General features: G+C 36.8%; 1 protein-coding gene across 1 annotated transcript in view; it reads left to right on the plus strand.

Moving 5' to 3' along the window:
• rxfp2.L (relaxin family peptide receptor 2 L homeolog) overlaps positions 1 to 17,498 on the plus strand; it is a 163,553-nt gene that overhangs the window by 8,061 nt on the left and 137,994 nt on the right. The gene's annotated exons all lie outside the window — the stretch shown is intronic.

The raw sequence follows: 17,498 nt of genomic DNA on the forward strand, positions 1-17,498 counted from the left end.
GAATTCTGCTGGAGCAGCACTATTAACTGATGCGTTTTGGAAAAAACATGTTTTCCCATGACAGTATCCCTTTAAGCCATATCATTGCATGTAAAGTGTCTTACATTTGGCAATCCCCATTCTTCTGCAATCAGACGTGAATGAGTTTATGACATGAAAATGCAGACCTAGCTTATTTATCTGGATAAGTTTATATCTGTTACAAGGCATTAGGACATGAATCATCTATTTAAACAATGCACTCTAGGAAATAACCAGCGATGGGCAAATTTGTCCCGTTTCGATTTGGTGAAAAATTTGCAAATTTCCCTTGAAATTCGCGAAATTGCAAAAAATTCTTGAAACTAATAAAAAAAAAAATAACAAATAACAAATAAATTCTCCCATCTATAGAAATGACATGTTTGAGCATTATGGATGATAGGTTTCCGAATAACAGATCCCAGATATCTAGGAAACAGAAGAAAACTCATAGCATACATTTTCCTGCCTAATAGCTACTCCAGATACATTTGCCATTTATAGACTCAGGCAAATTATAACAAGCGTTCGCAGACAGTCATTCTAAGCAACTGACAGAAGGAGGAGAAACAAGGAGAACAGGACCAAATAAAAGCATATGCTGCGCAGATCAAACCTGACGTAAATCAGTCTCACATACAAAAAAAGCAGAAATGTAAATGTTGCATAAAGTCGACATCGAACACAAACCCCTCTCATTTCAATTGCTGATTAAAGTCATTTGCCCTGGCACATATCTTTTGTTACAGCTACACAGTTTGCACAGGAGAAAGTGGCAGCAGATCTGTGAGTAGGGAAAAAGGCATCAGGAGCCTGACAAAGATATTCATGCCATTTGCCAATATTTCAAATAAATTCCACAAACATTTTTATTCAATCTGCTCCATATTTCGTTTGACAGTAAAATTCTAAAAACAAAATGTGGAAAATAGACTTTAAAAATTGTATTGCCATTTGATAGAAATAGAAACTCTACACTTGGTAACGTGGGTATTTGTATTGTCTATTGAACGGCATTTATTTGGGATGCCCAGCCTATCGTCCTCCAGCAGTTGTGGAACCACCATACAGAGTATCACAGCTAGAGGGCCACAAAATGTATCATAATTGATAATATAATATGATATGCCCTTTTGTGTTTCTGTCTTTGTCCACCTGAAGGAGCCATAAGAGTTTGGTGCCCAATGCAACCTCTATGCCCTATCCAACAGATAGCCGTATATTATACATAAGCCAAACTATACTCATTATAAATGACAATGTAACATTATACAGGTATGGGACCAGTTATCCAGAATGCTCTGGAGCTGGGATTTTCCAGACAATGGATCTTTCAGTAATGTGGATCTTCATACCTTAAGGCTACTAGAAAATCATGTAAACATTAAATAAACCCAATAGGCTGGTTTTGCTTCCAATAAGGATTTATTATACCTTAGTTGAGATAAAGTACAAGGGACTGTTTTATTATTACAGAGATTTTTTTTTTAAAATTTTGATTATTTGGATAAAATGGGACACAGTCTTTCCATAATTTGGAGCTGTCTGGATAACAGGCTTTCGGATAACGGTCGGATCCTATACCTGTATTTTATTCATATACCGTTTATTATTTACAAAAAAAGATTATAGTTTTTTGCTGGCATTTTAACTTTGAATCTTGGAAAATATTCTGTTTCACGCAGAGATTAAGTAATGCAAGTAGTGATGGGCAAATTTCTCCCGTTTCGCTTCGCCAACAAAAATTTTGACGCTATCGTCAAAATATTTTTGAGGCGGCGACAATTCCGATGCCGGCGTCAATTCCGACGCTCATTAAAGTCAATGGGCACCGAGAATTGTCGCCGGCGTCGGAATTGTTGCCTGTGTCAGAATTGTCTTCGGCGTTAAATATATTTTTGCAGCAATTTCGTGAATTTATTCGCCGGCGCAGATCCGCTCCCTGCCAAATCTCCCTGCTGCAAACCTCCCTTTATCGGGCAGATTGCGGCAAATACAAAGTGCGCGCATGCACTAATGTGTGGTGCGGTGGGGTGCTTGTTCATGTTGGGTTTTCCTTATCTAGCACCATAATTTAAAGGAGAAGGAAAGTTATTTTTACCTGGGGGTGCCAAAAGTTAGGCACCCCCGAGTGATCGCATTTACTTACCTGACACCCCGAGCACTGGCCTGGGGTGTCAGGTAAGTAAATGCGATCACTTGGGGGTGCCTAACTTTTGGCACCCCAAATATAAAAGGACTTTACTTCTCCTTTAAGGTTGCAAAAAACATGCCATGTGTTATGCTACCATAGTTAGCAAGCAGGTCTCTTATTTTTACAGCAAAAAAATCATATTAGTCTAAACAATTTTTAAACATGAAACTAAGTGAAATGGCAAAACTTTATCTAAGAGCTTTTCTGAAAAATAAGATCAAATATACCATCATTTGTTTTAAAGCTATAGAAAAATGATGCTGGTAAATCAAATAGTATATTATGGCATTTTTAGGTTCGTTTATATTTAATATTTAAGGGGGAATGTAATTAAAATAGCACGCAATGTTTAAATGTTTAGCGCTGCTCACAATTTAAAATCATTTGCTGGCGAATATTACATTGCTAAACCATCACAACGGTTAACATTAAGTTGCTTTGGAGTTTCATTAAATATTTTGTTGCAAAAAAACGCTTTGGCATTGCAACATTTTTATTAAATAGACTATGAATGTTTTCAACAACAGTTTTGTCACAAACTTTGCAGGGAGTTGTCAAGGTCTGAAATGAGCCAAAAAGGACGCAAACAATGAAAATCTTGGTCACTAATATTCTCAATGGTCTTTGTAAACTTTTTTTGCGAGAAACATATTACCTTCCCCCAATAGTCTATTAACTTATGTGATTTGCATGTAGCTGTAAATGTAATTATGACATCTGGTAGCAAGTTAACTGTTCCTTTACATATACAGTGTATTTAACCTGGGCATATAGTCTAAAATTGATATTTTCCAGGAACAATATTAATGTCTCAGATTATAGCATCTGGATTTTTTTACAGCCATGGTAAGGGAACATACAGGGGCCCATTTACTTAGTTCGAGTGAAGGAATAGAGGAAAAAAAGTTTGAATTTCGAATGGTCGAATATAGCTACTTCGACCATCGAATAGGCTACTTCGACCTTCGACTTCGAATCGAACGATTCGAACTAAAAATCGTTTGACTATTCGACCATTCGATAGTCGAAGTACTGTCTCTTTAAAAAATTCTTCAACCCCCTAGTTCGCCACCTAAAATCTAGGTCCCCATAGGCTTCCTAACGATCGAAGGAATATCCTTCGATCGATGGATTCAAATCCTTCAAATCGTTCAATTCGAATGATTTAATCGTTCGATCGAACGATTATTCCTTCGATCGTTCGATCGTAGGAATAGCGCAAAATCCTTCAACTTCGATATTCGAAGTCGAAGGATTTTACTTCGACGGTCGAATATCGAGGTTTAATTAACCCTCGATATTCGACCCTAGGTAAATGTGCCCCTCATACTTATTTAGGCTTCTTTATTTCTTTTAAGGCGTAAAAATTTAATAAAAACTTGCAAATGCAAAAAAAATGCTAATACTATGTGAAATAATTGCAAAATAAAGCTGAATACAAATGTAACCTTTAGGGTTGATCTACTTAATACTGATGTTAAATATTGAGCTGGCTTATTTAAATACGTTAGCTATTTAATACCTTGCCAGCAGTGATGAGCGAATCGCAGTGAATGGGCGTTTTTACGCGTGACAAATTTTTACACGTGCAACAATTTTTCTCTCCAAATACATTAAAAGTCAATGCCCGTTTTTTCTTATTGCGACTTTTTGCATTAAAGTCAGTGGTAATTTAATGCAAAGAGACATCCCTTGTCTCTTGGGAGAAAATTTTGCCTTCCAGAGATTAGAGGAAAGGAAGAGGAGTTTGGACTTCCTTTTTGGGGACCTTCAAGGAACTACTATAAGCAGCCACTGAGACAGAATCAAGCACTCATGTGCATATGGGGTAAGACCCTCCAGGGGAATCCTCTCAGTTTTGTAGCAATTATTAGCCAGCTTGTGTTATAGGAGTGGGTCAGCATAGCGAGCAGCCCAAGGTTAATGGGTTAGTACCCTGGTTGTACACAGGTAGATATCTGGCAACCAGCATAGAGCCCTGGTGTTTCTCTATTTAGAGGATCCCCATTCTACAAGCAGTGTCCATCAACAGACCTGTTTAGGTTTTAGACCATAGTGCATTGCTCATATTCTTTGTTTATATATCTGTTAAAGGTTATACAGTAATTAATAATTTGCTGTTGTTCTAGGATCCATTTTGCCTGATTACTCATAATGTTGCATTATCACTGTATTACTAAAAAATTATAATCACCAATTAATTATTATCACAAAATTATTATCACTGTACAGGTATGGGACCTGTTATCCAGAACGCTGGGGACCTGGGGTTTGCCAGATAACGGATCTTTCCATAGTTTGGGTCTTCATGACTACTAGAAAATCATGTAAACATGCAGCGGGGCCAATTCATTAACTTCGAGTGAAGGATTCGAAGTAAAAAAACGTCGAATTTCGAAGTGTTTTTTGGGCTACTTCGACCATCGAATGGGCTACTTCGACCTTCGACTACGACTTCGACTTCGAATCGAAGGATTCGAACTAAAAATCGTTCGACTATTTGACCATTCGATAGTCGAAGTACTGTCTCTTTAAGAAAAAACTTCGACCCCCTAGTTCGCCACCTAAAAGCTACCGAACCCAATGTTAGCCTATGGGGAAGGTCCCCATAGGCTTGCCTAACTTTTTTTGGTCGAAGGATAATCCTTCGATCGTTGGATTAAAATCGTTCGATACGAAGGATTTAATCATTCAATAGAACAATTATTCCTTCGATCGTTCGATTGAAGTATTTGCGAAAAATGCTTCGACTTTGATATTTGAAGTCGAAGGATTTTCATTCCCCAGTCGAATATCGAGGGTTAATTAACCTTTTTCAACCTTGCAATAAAAATTGGGATTACCCCGTTTGAAGCACAACAAGATACTGGTGTTCCATTTTGTTAAAAAGTATATTGTTGGCATGTGGTTAAGTCAGTACTGGTAACTGCCCCTCTGCACAATTTATATTCTTCAATCAATTGCTAATGCACTGCACTGACACACTGCAATTTACGCATGCGCAGATCGAGAGTCGTGCAAGCCTAGTGCCAGACGAGTCTTGTCTAGGGGTTAGGCAGAAGAGGTACCTACCCAGCACCCCCAATCGTTGCGCCCTATGCAGCTGCCTCTTCTCCCTACCCCTAGTTCTGGCCCTGTATGTAACTTAGAAAGCAGTTGCTTTTATGTTAGGATTCTTGGGGAAAATGTTGCATTGTGGGTGAAAATCATGGCAATTTGCATCAAGAGATTGTACTCTGCTCCAGGTGCCACTATGGTAAATAAGCCTTGTGTATGCCAGTGTGGCCAGCCATACTCTGCACAGGGGAGGAAGGTACTCTCCCTAGTTCACAATGAGGGTGCTGTGCCTCTGCAGCAGGTTCGTGACAGTGGTTGGTGGCCTCAGTAGCGGGTCTGTGGCAGGGGACCTTGCAGTGAGATTTCCAGAAAAAAAAAAACAGTCCGACACTGATTGTAAATATCAGTTGTAAAATATACAGAACAGGCTTTTGGTTCATTTGTGTTTTGTTCAAGTACTGGAAAAAATAAAGAACATTATATTGTAAAATTAGCAAAATGCTTAAAAAAAAGGTGCTTTCTTTGCAACGTAACTTATTTTGAATATTGTATCCCATGAGATCACTAACCGGGACATGGTGCTGATATATTGGGGTCTTAAGTATTGTCTCAGATACAGATACCAGTTCAGTTAACTAAGTAAGTAGTGAGAGAGAGCTCCCTTTAAACAGGAGGTTTCTAACGGAAAAGGCCCACTACAGAGGGATTTGGGAGAAAAAAACGTCCCATTTAAAAATGTAATCAATTTGCATATCCTGCATTTAATCTTTAATTTTTAGAGGCTATAAATAGCAAATTACTGCCCATTAGTGATGGGTGAATTTGCGCCGTTTCGCTTCGCCGAAAAATTAGCGAAATTCGCGAAACGGCGAAAAATTCGCGAAACGGCGCCGGTGTCTCGTTTTTGATAAATGTCATAATATGGTATTATGTTATTTATTTTATTTACATCTCATCCCCGTGCTGTCTGTAAGTAAATACTGTAACATCGGGCTATTAATAGAAATGCCACAGCTCTTCTACATCCAGTTAATTTTAGTTAGTTTAATGCAGAAGCCCATCTGGCATGTAGTGCACCTTGGGAAATAAGCATTTTATATACTTTGAGTTTCAATCTAGTTCCCCGATGGTAAATTGCACATTTACCGATATTCTGTCCCAATATCGCCCTTAGTGAGCATAAACCAATACTGACAATGTCTCCACAGAACAGTCACGAAAAGTTCAGAGAAAAATCATTGTAATACTGATCAACTTCATTACTTTAATCCGCAGACTCCAAGTTTATTGAGCAAATGTACTGGGCAGGGGCTTGTATGCTAAAAACAGAGAATAAATCAGCATTCAACATATCATTTCATAAAGCCTAGAAAACAGCCATAAAAACAGAAAAAAAGAAAATATAGCAATAGAAATGTTCAAAAAGAGCAGTTGCTAACCCATATATTAAATTAAACCAGAAATAGAGAGAAAAAAAAGAAAAGAGAGATAAAAGATGTACTGAAAAACATATAGTAACTTATAAGTATCTACATATATTCTTTAGTGTAAGATATTAACATAATCAGGGGCGTAACTATAGAGGAAGCAGACCCTGCGGCTGCAGGGGGGCCCAGGAGGTATAGGGGCCCCATGAGGCCCTAATTCAAATACAATTTCAATAAATATTGGAGAAACATGTCAACCTCTAAACATTTTGGGGGCCTGAAAAATAATTTGCTGTGGGGCCCAGTAATATCTCGTTACGCCACTGAACATAATATTGCCACTATATTGTATTTTTGCAATAAGACAACAATGGTTGATGTAGAAATAGGCATAAAACTTGAATGTCCACAATTTAAATGACTATTAGCTGATTCTGTAGTTTGGAAACCTTGAAGTTAGAAAAGAGTTAGTGGTAACCATTTTGTAAATCAAAAAGGTAGGATGATAGTAAATATTTCTGCAAAAACATTTCTGCTTGAGACCATAAAATAGGATTAAAGTTGGGTATTAATCCTTTCAGAGCTGACGAAAGGAAAGTTAGGGTGCAGTCCTTGAAGGAGAGGGTCAGATTGCAAAATGGTATCCCAAACCTTAAGCGAAGATTTGGTGGTTGGAAAGGGTGTGTACATCCAACTGGATGGATCCAAGACCTACAGTAAGTTTAAGAGGGGTCCAACGGATTTGTACAAATTGAAATGAAGGTTTTGTTGAAATAGTCTCTTCTTGAGGTACCCACTGTGGGAAAATGTAATTATGTAGCAATTAATTGTTAATATTCAGGTTAGAGGCTTGGTAATATTTCTTTTTTAAAGTTGACATACCAAGGCTTATGTTTGGTAAGTATAGAGATAATGTTCTTGATTTGGTTTGTATCCAAATAAACATTTTTTCATTGCTGTCATTCTCCCTAACCAGGAAATGTATTTTAAGGCCCATTCTTGAGTGTGACACTTAGGGGCAGATTTATCAAGAGTTGAAGTGAAAATTAGAATTTCGAATTTGGATTTCAAATTTAGTGAAATTTGACTAGGGAATAGTTAAAACTCTATTCAGGTTTTTAAAAAAATTCAAATTAGTTTTTTGAAATTCACTGGCTCTTTAATTCAAATTTGACTATTTGCACTTTAAACCTGCCAAATTGCTGTGTTAGAACAACTTTGGAGTTCAGTTCGAGTTTGCTGTTCAATCCCATTCAGCCGAGTTTAAAAAAAAATCAAATTTTTTGATAAACTTTAATTGGTAATTTTTAACTTGAATTTCAAGTTCATGGAAGTTTATGGGAGTTTTTACAAACTCCCATGAACTCTAAATTAAACCCTTGATTCAACCCTTAAAATTTTCCACTATAGGTTTAAAATTATTACTATAAAGGCATTTAATAGGAATTCCCACTTTGGTTCCTAAATAGAACATGGTACATTGTTGCCATACAAAATCAAAAGTGGGCTTTAGGTTGTTTAAGGTAGCTTCAGTCATCCAATAGGTAAAGCTTCCGTTTCCATTGTATTAATTTTATAGTAGGAGATTATGGTGAATTGAGGTAATGTTTAAAACTTTACTGGAACTGATGTAGAAGGGTTTCCAGGTGATAGAATGACAGCTCTGGCAGAATGTTGAGTCTAGCAACAGCTTTGCAAAACATTTTTTTTAATAAATTCTTTATTTTACACATGTTATCTTTAAAAATTAATAAAATAAAGAATTTATAAAAAAAACTGCGAAAATTATTAGGAAAGTGATCCTGGCCTGGGGCTTTGTGCTAAAAGTTATTATGATATAGCTTTATATCTACTGTATTAGAAGGACTATTAATAAATAACAAGTATGATTGTTTACTCCACTCTGGTGGTGTATGAGTAGTAACTAAATTACAGGAAGGGATGGTGTAGTTGAACAACTACTTAGATGTTGTGATGAACAAAGTAAATGGATCCAGATTTTTTTAAACCATGAAATAGATCATAACATATTTCATAACACCAATGCAGTACTCAGGACTATCGATCCCCATGAGGTAGTTTAGCCATAGGATGAGTTCAGATAAGAGGCAGTCATGCAGGCACAGACATGTAGGTACCCATAAGGAGAAGGTCATCAATAACGAGATACCTTCTAATGGTCCAGATCTCCTCCAGTGGAAGCTTTTTGAGTCCCTTTACAGCTGAGTGCCCCTTCACTTAGGGAAGGTATCACATGAGAGCGCTATTTCCAGTCAATCAATCCTCACTGGAGCAAAATACTTGCTAGCTTGTCCTGAGCGTCTTACACACCTGGGGTGTACTATAGCAGGAGCTGTAACTAACTAAAACCTCGGTGACAAGGTTACTACTCCCTGTCTTCACTAAGGGATTGGTTTCCTTAGGGAACAACTTCTCTACTTAGGACTTTTGCTCCCAGGATCTCCATCAACATCCACTCCTGGAAACATATGCAGAGATGTCAACTTCTTGTAATGCTTGTCAGGTATACATTTCCAGCATTGCTTTGTCAGCGGAATTTACATCACGCATATGTGCAGAAACTCTCCTGAAGCTACTGAAACCACACTATGCATGCACACTTCACTCCCCTGATGTTTCTAAAATGTTCTGCACATGCGCACACCAGATTTATACCTGCAAATCGTTAAGAATCATTAAAAACCAGGAGAATGCATCAGGGTGGTGGGAGACCAGGGGACTCCCTCCTATTAAATAAATTATGGTCGGGAACTTGTCATAGCAGCTGGTACCAGAAACCATGACTCCCAGGTCTCTTACACTGCTTTCACCAGATACACAACCATGCACAACTATGTTCTATCCCAACTAAGATATAATTAATCCTTATTGGAGGCAAAACCAGCCTATTGGGTTTAATAAATGATTTTCTAGTAGACTTAAGGTGGATCCAAATTATGGAAATCCATTTTCCGGAAAACCTCAGGGCCTGAGCATTTTGGTCCCATACCTGTATATTGTAAAATATATGTAATATAGAATATGTAATATAATTCATAATATAATGTCCCCAAATGCATAGCTATAACATGGCAGTGAATTAAAAAATAATATAAAGTTAATTAAACAAAAAAGTGGAAAGGCTATTTTAAAGTGTTGAGCAACTTGTGAAAACAAGTATTGCCATGTTACAATACTGAACTATACTTAACAGGCATTTGGCAGGTCTCCAGGGAAAGGTGATTGAGATCTGAACCGTCTCTGTGATATGCATCAAAAGCAGTCGGTTTAAATGAAGCATTGCAATGCATATTTTATGTGGTTTTCAGAATCGTGCCTTAATATGCCAGCAACAGAGGATGAGGAACACCAGCCATGAAGGCTCCATCTATATCCAATCTTATAATGAATATCAGTAAGGTATAGTACTTTCATTAATAGGGCCACAGGCAGGACATGCTAAACCATGCCTTATAAGTTTTCCATTGCGAGTTCAGTTCATTTTGCAGAGGAGTTGCTCTGCTTTAAGATATATCGGTCTAGCCAAGAACTTGCACTAGCAGGAAATGTTCCAGTTTATTTAGTGTTATTTATTTATAAATAAAATAATTTTCAAGATGGAGGAGAAAATAGGGGAGAAAAAAGCTTGAATTCTGATTGGTAGTTTTGTAGATTAGCAGTGTTATCGGTCACTTGAATAGTTTCTCACTGTGATACATACCGAGTTAATCACAACTTTGCTTGGCTCAACCCTACATATTTAAACCAAAGAAACTATGACTATCCAATACAAGTCATCCAAGCATGGGTGGATTTTAATAAGATATAGGTTGCAAGCAACCTGTATAGTGTGCATGGTTGATGCTATGCAGCTGTAGGGATTTTGGAAAACGATAGGAAGTGTTCCACAAGTTACAAAAGTAATGTGAGATTTTGGCCATCTATTTTAATCTCGTGATTTTCTACTGTATCTTTATTCAGGGCCTTCAGTAAAGTTGTCAAACAATTTCCCTCAGGGCTGTTCTGGATCCATTCAGCCTTCCATTTTGCTGCCAAATGCTATACCTCCCATGAGCCAGTTTTGTGCTTCGGGTAGAAATATAAACTCCAGTTTAATTTTATGGATATAGTTGAATTGGCAGCAACATACTGGGAAGATTTTCTTAATCTTGCCAGGCCTTTGGGATTTACTTAGGGATGTTTGCAATAACCCTGTCTTTTAGGCATTAGGGGTATCATTGTCATGTGTGTGTGTGATTAATGGGCTTCTCCAGCCTGTGCCAAATTACTGAAACATTTTGCAAGTTTCTCCTAATGTTTTGCTACGAAACTGCTTGCATGTCAATCATATCGTCTTACTAAAAGCTGCTGACCAGTCAAATAGTGCCGTGTTGTGCTATTTCAACTAGAATCCCATTGGAACTTACACAGCTATTGAAAAAGACTTTGATTATATGGTCTTGTGTATAAAAAATTTTTGCATAATAAAGTAAAGAAAATCCCTCTTCAAGATATGCTAAAATGAAGATGATCCCTATAGACATTAAATATTTGCTGAAGCTTAATACTTAATACTAGATTCCCAATAATTTATGTTTTTCTTTGTAAGCTTACATAAAGAGGTATGTATTTATATTGGCATTTACTATTCCTCCAGCACAGCAGGATTAGCATGTTATATTCACGTTATAAAGGCTTTGGAAAATACTGTTGATTTAGCGTCTAGGGCAATATCCCAAAGGCAAAGTAAGGAATCTACTTTGCCCAATACATCAGTAAGAAACAAAAGAGATATAGAACAAGCTGCACTTTTCTTTCTTCCATCAGCGTCCAGTAAAATATATCTCAACACAATGGCTTTCAAATGTTTGGAACTGGCATTAGACAGAACAATGAGATCAATCCTAAAGATTGAGGTATGTTTTAAACTGCTGAAAAAAAACATCAGTTCCCCTTTACGTTTTATCCTGTTTTAGGGTTACCACTTTTAAAAATCTTAAACTCAAGATAGGATTCATCATTAATCTGTCTAATTATTTCTGAAGCCAACCCAGTTTCCCTATCTGCATTTGGATTATCACCTGGCAGGACCAATGTATCTGCCATGTGCTGGTTCTACACAGTGGATATATATATATATATATATTTTTGTATGTAGAAATCAATCTAGCCATGACTGTTATGCATATAGGAGAAACTCCTAATTACTGTTGACAAAGCCATTTATTTTGGCAGCACAAAGTTTTCCAAACATCCCCAGAGTTCCCAAAGCAAATGTAAATATTGTTTTTACTTTGATTGTGTTTTAAATAAATCAGGAAATAAAATCACAGAATAGGTTTTATGACAGCATATCCCTAGCTCATCAGATCTCATTTGCAACAAGAAATTAATTTCTTACTTTCTGGTTCTGGTCTTTTTGTAATTTTATCTTCAAATGGCTACAATAAATATGACATGTACTGTATAAAACAGATGCCTTACTATCTAGGTTACCCAGCATCTAAAATTTTTATTTTCAGAAAAGTAAAAATGGCAGTGACAAATATCAACTCAGTGCCTAATGGAGGAGGTTTTCTGATATCTTGGAAAGTGGTAATAGGTTGGATATTAAGGGAGTAAATCTGGTTATATCCAGAAACAACTTTAAAGCTAAATAAACCTTAAAAAAAGTAAAGTAAAATGTTTGCAATTTACATAAATTATTTATTTTTTTCAGTTTCAGAGACATTAAAGTTTTTAACTGCTAATATAATGTGTTTTATATATTTTTTTAACTGTTCTACCTGCTGATCAGTTCCTGTAACTCTACAGTCAAAGAGATAAACCTTTAGAAGGAAGAACCATGAAAAAACCACAGTCCACTTCCTCTGTCTCTCTCACCCTTGGGTAATTACACCAGCCTCTGATCACCTCTGTGTTCTTTTCTCTTAACTCAGCTCACAGTGCCATGGATACTGTCTCTTTTTTGAACAAACAATCTCTTGGATGGAACTGTGCAGATGGTACAAACATCAATCACTTCACATTACTTCAGACACAATCATTCCTTGAATGGTATTCTCACAGGCAGAGTATTTTCAACACCCCAGGTGTAGTGCTCCCTTGAACTTGTCCCCCAGCACTAGCAGATACTCTCGTTGGTGCCTTACTTCATTAATCTCCTATTTCTGAGCCCAACCACTTGAGTGCCTAAACTGGTAGATGACACCGCATTGGTATTGACCCTTCTAGTGTTCTTGTTGGAGTTGTTTCCTGCTATTCTGTCATATATATATATCTGTCATGATATTTATTGTATACATTTTATTTCTAAATTACACTGTTTACATTGCAAATAATTCCTGAAATTGATTCCTGAACTAACAAATTTCATTTTTTAGATGTAATATTGGTGTGTAGGCAGACATCTTAGGTCATTGTGCTTGATCCTGTGCTTTAGAGAAAGAGCCAGCGCTTCACAATGGAACTGTTTTCAGATAAGCTATTGTTTCTCCTACTCAATATAAGTGAAGGAGTCACGGTTGGGCATGACTCATCCACTTACATTGGTGGTTTTCTCATATCTACAACTAGGTGAGGCATGGGATAATTTTTAGTAATGCAGGTGTCAGGGAGCTATTATCCTGTTATCTTTCAATTGTTCTGTTAGGCTGCTGGGGGAAAGGGAAGGGATTGATATCACTCCAACTTGCAATGAAAGAGTGACTGAAGTTTATCAGAGCACAAGTCACATAACTGAGGGCACCAGGGAAATTAACAACATGTCTAGCCCCATGTCAGATTTCAAAATTAAACATAAAACAAATCTGTTTATTATTTTTAAAAATGGATTTCCATGCAGGATTCTGCTGGAGAAACATTATTAACTGCTGCTGATATGTGGAGTTTGTAAAAAATTAGCAAATTAAGCCACTGTTGTGATAAAATAACTAATTGAATACAAGTAGTAATTATTCATCATTAGTAATAAAAATATGGACAGAGCTAATTAGATGTGCAGAGAAAATGAAGAACATATTAAAAGCAGGAATATTATAGGATGATAACATTTCTTTAAATAATTTACTGAAGAAATTTGCACAGACAGGAATAGAAGGGAAATTTCAAGCAGTAAAAAAATTACTGTTTTTTAATGTTATGGTATGGCACTAATGGGGGAATGTAATATGTTTTGTTTGCGCAAAAAATGTTTGAAAAGACCATTGCGAATGTTAGCGACCGTGTTTGCTTCCTTTTCCACTGATTTGGTTGCAACCAAATGGCTTTTGCGAACATTCGCAATGTATATAATTTCACAATCGCAAAGCGTATTTTGCGACAAACGTTCAACTTTGCCTATTGACGCAATATACACCAGTAAATGATTTTGCATTGTGAGCAGCCCTAAACATTAAAACACCATTTTAATTCCCCCCTTAAGAGGGTTATTTACTAAAACTTGAGTTTATCTTGTTTTTTTTTTTTTAAAACAAAGACCCATCCATGAATTTAACTCATTTATCAATAATTCTTCTTGAAAAAGTCAGAGGGATAAAACATTGAAACAAAATTCAAAATTGACACTCCAAAAAGTCAACTTTATCGAATATTTGCTCGACTTTATCGGATTATCGGACGAAAAACCCTGACTTTTAACTTCTACATGACCTCAACAGGTTTGACTTGGAGTATTTTCAGATTTTTAGCAGCTGAAAAAGTCTTTCCTAGTCCTTGTTTCCATAGATGGAATCTTAAGTGCATCTCCTGGATTCATTAGGAGATTATATATCTTTGCCAGACCTTTTGTGATATCTTGGCCATGTTTTAATACATTTTCAAAGTCAGATGTTTGTCTCATTTTAGCTTGAGGAAGAGCTAAATAATAATAATTTCTTGTGGAAGTCCTCCTTTTATAGATTCATTTCTTCTTTGAGACACATAAATGATTTGAGTTGATCACTATCGTAAAGGTATATAAGTTTTAATAAACCTTTGTTCCATGTCTTAAGGTCCATGTCTATTATGACAGGTCCCCTTTAATCATTATAAGCAGGAAAGAGTAAAAATTCATTGCATTTGATGCTCGTTTACATGTCAGACTTGCTCCATACCATGTTTGTAAATGTCCATCATTAATTTCTTCAGAAATAATGGTTCAGAAATAATAGTCCTTTTCTTCCTATTTCCTGATTGAAATTTCCAGAATGCCAGATAATATTCTGTACCATTATACACTGATGCTGAGATACATTACCGCTCCATTTGGGTAGGGGGCCCAATGGCAGGCCCGGACTGGCAATCTGTGGGTTCTGGCAAATGCCAGAGGTCCCATAGAAAGTCAGTATTTAGTGGGCTGGTGTGGGCTGATTGGGCCTCCATGTACCTGAAATGCTAGGGCCTATTTTAATTCTCAGTCCGGACCTGCCCAATGGTATATAGGTCATAATGAAATGCTACAGACAGGTGGTAAATATTGCACTGATATAATTCAATGGTGTATAGTGCCAGAGATCCAATCACAGTGCATGGCTTAGTAGTTATTAGCTGAAAATTTCAATTCATTGGACACCCATAAAAAAAACAAAAAAAACTGCTAGTTAAAAAAAAACATAGCCATAAGCAATATTACCGAGCAAGATCCTTAATTAAAATATATTACATGCATGAGTGGTCACAGTAAATGAATAAGCCCTGAATTTGTGTTAATGATTTTAAATGCATACCTGACTTGTAAATTTAGACAGAGGTTGAGGGATAGGTGAGAAATATGCCAGGGGCGGTACATTTTTTTATGAAAATAAGAACGTGACGCGAGAAATATTAAAGGAATAATATTAAACATGAATACTAGTAAATGTGTTTCTTTATACATTAGTTTTATCTATTTATGTTTTTAGTGTAAGGTACAGGTATGGGATCTATTATCCCGGATGCTTGGGAACTTTATATGCTTTATAGAAGATATATATATGCATTCATTGGTCTATGGTTTCTGCTTTCCAACATAGCAAATACATAGACACTGATGCACCCTGGCCCAAGACATATATTCTTTTTATCAATACAGTGTAACTGCATACACAAAAAACAAGGCCCCGAACAGCAATACATTTGCCCTATTATCAAACAGCTTTCTAGGATCCCAATATAAAGTCTCTAAAGACTCGTTAACTGATCACCCCAGAACAATACCGCAAAGACACACAATAAAACATAATTCCGAAAGCACATGTTCCGTAGTCATTCACTTATGGGGCATGGCTCGTGGCCAGATGGAGAGTCCTTACAGAACAGGCCTACACCTGCTAAACTAATCTGTCCGATTCAGACACTGATTTCTGGAGAAATTTCCAGGATTGCAAAAAAACAGTAATTCTGAATGCTGGAAGATCCACAACATCTGGAATGCTGCAGGTTGGCTGAGGTTGTAGTAAACCCTGTAAAAATATTTCATGGACTATTGTCCTTTACATATTTATTTTAATTTTGCCAATAAAATTTCCATTAAGAAAAGGACAAAACCTTTCCGAATGCATTAAAGAGTTAATGAGCCAGTTCCAGAAATACTATGTGCCTGCCTCAGTTTTAACAACTAGAAAATATACCGTAACACTTCATCAAATCTCTGATGTTCCACTACATTCTGATTTAGAGGATCTGCCTGTTAATATGCTCTGTTGCACATCTAGCTTGGTTCCTTCAACTGTTTTTGTCATTATCTGTAAACTTTCACTTCTAGGAGCAATTTCTACAACTGCTGACTTGTCTGGCAAGTTTTGCACGCTGTCATTGATAGTACCACTCACCTTTTCCTTTCTTCGTTTTTTCCATTTAATCACGCAATGGACTCCCTCCTGGGAAGTAATAATGTGTTAAAGGGTTAGTTTATCCTAACATTAATTTCTGGTATGGTGTCATAAACAACCGTATTCTTAAGGAGACCACACACTGACCACAATTGGCCTGTGGGCTGAATGGTAAGTTTACATAGGAGAGGCCATATATGACATAGCCAGCTTTCTATTGTTCCATTCATTGTTCCAATCGGTCTTCTTCATCTTCAACTTCCCATTTTTCCATGAACTACCATGGAGCTCCCTAACCTTTTTTACCCCTTTTTTACATTCAATTATAAAAAAAAGTTGGAGAGCAACATCAGCATGCATTAAGTCCCTCAGGGTGCCGAGTAAGTGCTGTGATTGGCTATTTGGTAGCCCTATGTGGACTGGCAGCCTACAGGAGGATCTGTTTGGCAGTACAGCTGGTTTTTATGCAACCAAAAGTTGCCTCCCAGCCTGGAATTCAAAAATAAGCACCTGCTTTGAGACCACTGGGAGCAACATTTAAAGGGTTGGAGAGCAACATGTTGGTTATGAGCCAACAGTTGGGGATCACTGCACTATACACTAGTGGATCATATTTTCCATCATGGACAATCACAGAACCAAGTGATATTCATGGAACAAAGACATTGGTAAGGATTGTAGTCCCAGCATTCATGTATGTTAGTTTCTTATGAACCTCACAGTGATAAGTGTATGGCCAGGTTTAGAGAGTTAGCAATTAGACTTTATTTTTTTATTGTTTATGATATTTTTTGTGCAGCTGTCGGGTGTAAATCTTAGACTTATATCTGTTTTCTAGGGCTTCATTGCCCCAGCCACTGGCCAACATGAGAGGAGGAATAAGGTAGACTGATAATAGAAGAATAAACCTTATAAAATAATAATAATAATAATAAAAATAATAAAACTGAACTTTATAAATGGCCTGTTTTATGGTTTCTCGGGTCAGTGGCCCCAGCAATCACTTAGTAT

This window comes from Xenopus laevis, chromosome 2L (genome assembly GCF_017654675.1).
Source record: "Xenopus laevis strain J_2021 chromosome 2L, Xenopus_laevis_v10.1, whole genome shotgun sequence".
Taxonomy (NCBI): domain Eukaryota; kingdom Metazoa; phylum Chordata; class Amphibia; order Anura; family Pipidae; genus Xenopus; species Xenopus laevis.